This window comes from Tamandua tetradactyla, chromosome 8 (genome assembly GCF_023851605.1).
Source record: "Tamandua tetradactyla isolate mTamTet1 chromosome 8, mTamTet1.pri, whole genome shotgun sequence".
Taxonomy (NCBI): domain Eukaryota; kingdom Metazoa; phylum Chordata; class Mammalia; order Pilosa; family Myrmecophagidae; genus Tamandua; species Tamandua tetradactyla.
Window position 1 is genome coordinate 31,652,282 of NC_135334.1, and position 4,429 is coordinate 31,656,710.

At 39.3% G+C, this 4,429-nt stretch overlaps 1 long non-coding RNA gene across 1 annotated transcript; it reads left to right on the plus strand.

Annotated features, from left to right (window-relative positions):
- Positions 1–639: 639 nt before the first annotated feature.
- Positions 640–3,901, plus strand: LOC143643326 (uncharacterized). Its single transcript, XR_013156221.1, has 3 exons — positions 640–719; positions 3,151–3,268; positions 3,835–3,901. It is a non-coding gene; the product is annotated as an uncharacterized LOC143643326 (long non-coding RNA).
- The last annotated feature ends 528 nt before the right edge of the window (positions 3,902–4,429 follow it).

Sequence of the window (4,429 nt, forward strand, 5' to 3'; positions counted from 1 at the left end):
TACTTCTATAGGGTTGTTTCTTTTATTATCTAAAACTAAATTCCTGGAAATAGCTTTTTTTGTGTGTTCTCATTAGAACTAGTAGCATAGAGAAAATTCTAATTAAGGGTTTGAATTACTTGACTTATGGAAAATTATTATTACCTTTGCCCTTGAAATATTTCTGTTTTTTCCCCTGGCAACTTCAATCATAGTAGCTTACATTCATTGAATGCTTAGTATGCATTAGGTGTTCTTATATGCATTTTTCATTTGTTAGTTTATGTATTTATGTGGTGGGTCCTACTAGCGGATATCCATTTGCTCTAGGCCTGCTGACACTCAGAGGAACATAATATGCAGAGAACAAGAAACATTAAATGGTGATATTGCTTCAAAAGACCTGTAGAAGCCCCATTTTATAGACACTGAGATACAGAAATGTTAAATTTGCTAAAGATGTAAGTGTCGAGGTTGAGGTATGAAAACAGGCAGCCTGGCTCCAAAGTTCATGATCCTAACCCCTATTCACTTTTGTCCCATAAAACTGACTAAGTCTATATATTTGTACTGACTGGACTGATGTAAGGAACCAGTGAGGAAACAATCTAGCTGCCATGACTGGTGAGCTCCACTGGGCCTGCGATAAACCAAACCTTCTCTGGGCATTATGATGAAGCAGGAAGATAACTAGACTCTGGCTGGTGGCCCAATACCAATTTGCTGTGTGACCTGGATAGGTGACTAATTGTTTTTATCATCTATAAAATGAGGGCTTGGACAGGATGATCTCAAGGGGTTCTCTAAAAATGAGTAGTGGTTAAGGCTGGGGCCTATTAGGCCGAATTCCTTTTATTGGACCTACTTTTGGTTGAAGTTGATTATTTAATACAGAAGGCCATTGATTAAAATATAGCTCATATAGACTGAAGAGGGAGCCCTGGGTGACTTTATTTCCTCCTCAGTCTAGCTCAGATCATTCACCGGCTTGGTTATGCCCTTAAAAAGTCAAGAGCTGGGTTCTGAAAGGATGTAGCATAAAGCCACAGAGGATGACAGGGGATTGTATGTGAGAAACAAGTACTCAGGGGCTAGTGGTGAGAAAAGTTATGGTAAATATTTACTCTTCATGTCTCCTGGGAAGAACAAGCCCCTTTTGTGGCATTTTTTCTTCTCCAACAACTGTGTCTGGGAGTTGACATGCCATTCAAACTAGCCAATTAGAATCCTTCTCTGGAATATGTTTTGAATTGTTATTAAGAGAGAAGGGGCAAGCCCTCTCTGGTGGTGAAATGTGAAGCAAAGGACCTGTTAGCAAGCTTATTCTCCAATTTGTGGAAGTTTAAGAGTTTGAGAGAATAGAACTGAAGGGTAGAGAGAAGCATATCCTGGGAATACTTTAGTCTCTGCCTCCAATTATTTCAGAGACCAACCTCATCTCTGTCTCTCTCTTTTTTATAAAGTAATCATTTCCTGGATTCTCTGTGCTCAAAATCCCCCCTTGTCTCTGTTAACTTTAGCTGGATTCGTATAACTCAAAAACAAAAGAGAAGTGATTAATATAAATAACAAGGGCAAATTCTATTGTATTGTATTTGAATCAATTAGAGTCTAAACACAGAGTCCGTGCGTTACCTAAATGTAAACTGTTACTGGTGTTGCCTTTTTCTGATATGAAGATCCATGGCATTCCTCAGATTCACAAAGTGGTAGGGGGCCATGGACCATGAAAGGATAAGAACAATTGCACCAGGGAGCTTGTGGGCAGGGGTGAGATCATTTCTGTAGGAGTTCAATAAACAGTGATTGAATGAACTCAGCACACATCAAGAGAGCTCTTGCTGAGCTTCAGATAATAACACAGGGTTCATGAAGGACACAAAGATGAATGGCATGGCCTCAAGCAGAGCACATCTTGTAGGCAAGAGAGGCAACTAAAATGAAACAGGGTGGTGTAATTTTTGCCATAGAGGTACACAGTGTGGGGTCCTGGGGGAAGCAGGAGCTGATTCTTGCTATACGATCAGGAAAGCCAGGCAAAGTGGTTGCATGGGAGCAAGACTTTGTAGGCTGGCCACAGCATACTTCGCCTGTATAACAAAGTGGCCATGAGCTCAAATTTTGGCATTCAACAATTGGGCTCAAATCCTCCCTAGTCATCTATCAAGCTTTGGGACCTTGGACCTGACAATGCTGTGCCTCAATTTCCCCATTTATAAACTGAAATAATAATAGTATCTTCATAGGGCAGAAGGCTGGTCATAGCATTTAGAGCTGAATAAGAACTCAACAAATGGTAGCCTCTGTGGTGTTGGTGTGTGGTCGTACAGCCAGTAAAGATGATGGAAGAGAGATTCTAGGTTGAGAGGGCAGTGAGAACAAAGGTAGAGGCAGGAGACTGTGTGTTATGTTTGAGAATAGGAAATGTGGTTTAGTTGAAGCCCAGAGTGCCTGCAAAATGACTTCAGAGAGGCAAATCAGAATGTTGTGGAGGCTAGGCTCAGGGAGCTTGGTAGGTAGGGGGTAGCAATCACAATGTCTCAGGCAGAGGAATGACATGGTGGGAGCTGGGCTTTAGGTAGCAAACTGGCTTCAGTGTGGAAGAAGGACAGCACAGAGGAGAAACAGAGCACAGTGGAATAAGGGCAGGGGAGCTCAGCGATGAGGAGTGCAGACTTTGGAGTCAGACAGATCTGGCTTCAATTCTCGGCTCTGTCCCTTATTATTTATATCACTCAGGGGAAATTACTTAAATTCTCCAAGACTTAGTCTTTAAAATAATGATAATAGTAAATACCTCACAGGATTTTTGTGAGGAGCAGATGGGATAATGCATATTAAAGAGTTGGTTTTTTGCCTGGCCCATAGCAAAGTACTCAACTTTTTAGTTAGCATTATTATAATCTTGGAGAACAATGAGATTATTTCTCGTAAGGCTGGACCTTCCCTAGGCCCTACTATTGCCCACCTTCATCTCAGATGTAGCATGTAGGGTTTATCCAGTAAAGGTTCCTCAGACAAAAGGATTTGGAATTCCTAGGATCTAGGAATTCCTAGGATCTAGCACTACCTACCTCTCTTTGGCATCTTTCTTCCTCTAGGACATCTGAAGCAGTACCCTCAATAAATTTATTGTTCTTTGTTGCTCTTTGGGTGTTGATTGGTTCACAGCAAATGGATGCCCAAGCTTGGCTATAAATATGGCTCAGAAGCAACTGTCATCACAGCAGCGTTTGTTTCCTGTTGAGCACATGATAGGAGTAGCAATCAGTCCTCTCCATGACAAAAGGTAAATATTGGGCCCTGTTATTGAAAAAAGAGCAAAATCCTTGCCATGTTTATAAGGTAATTCTGAGGCAGGGAAAAAAGCATTTAGAACAGAAACTGAATTGTAAGCTTAAAAATAAGAACTCATTCTTCCTTTTGAAATCTGGGCTCATAATGGTTGATTCTCATTTGAAAATACTGAAGAAGAATTGGAAAGTGAGAACAGCAAAAACAAAGGAGTTATTTCAGTGCATAGGATGGGTAGATACGGTTAGGACATCCATTTTATTATCTGTTAACTTTTTTCTATTGATCTGAAGAAAGCTATCCTTCAGTTGAACTCTTCTTTTAGTTTCACCTTTGAAATAATAATAAGAAAAGCCCCACACACCATCTGCTCCCCTTAAATCCTTTGGGGGTTAAAAAGACACAGACACACATGACAATTATCCAAAGGCTAATAATTCCTTTGTAATTCATATTGATGATTATGATAAACATTTATATGGTGCTTATTATATTTTAGACACTGTTCTATGAAGTTTATTAATTCATTTAATCTTAATAAAACAATACATTATTTTGCAGATGAGGAGAAGGAGGCACAAGGAGATTCAACAATTTGGCTAAGGTCACTAACTGGTAAAATACGGAGTTAGGATTTAAAACCAGGCAATCTGGTACTAGAGTCTGAATAAATGTCTTTAGCCACAGTTCTATGATAACAATGCCCATTTGTATTCTTATTATTTTAAGTTGCTAGCATGTTCCCTTATCACCTAAATTAATAATCACATTCTCTGTAATATTTGTGTTAAAATTTCATGACATATGTAGACAAACTGCTGTGTTATAGAAACACTGAAGAAATTTTCTAGTCTCTAAAATTACCTTGGTCCATGTCACAGAGGCTAGGTACCTTTATTAGAATGATGGATGATGTCTAAATGTCCCTGGCCCTTTAAGTTTCTTTAACTTCTAGGTGACTTCTTCCTTTCCTTACGGCTTTTCACATTTCTTTCTTTTTTGTATTGTTCTCATCTATTTCTTTTTCTGTTATACAAGTTAACCTGTCTTCCTACCGCAATAAATTAATCTCCAACAAGGAAAGAAGTAACACATTTTCCTCTTTTTTCAGAACTCATCTTCTATACTTGGGGTGTGTGCCAAGTGTACCAAGTAC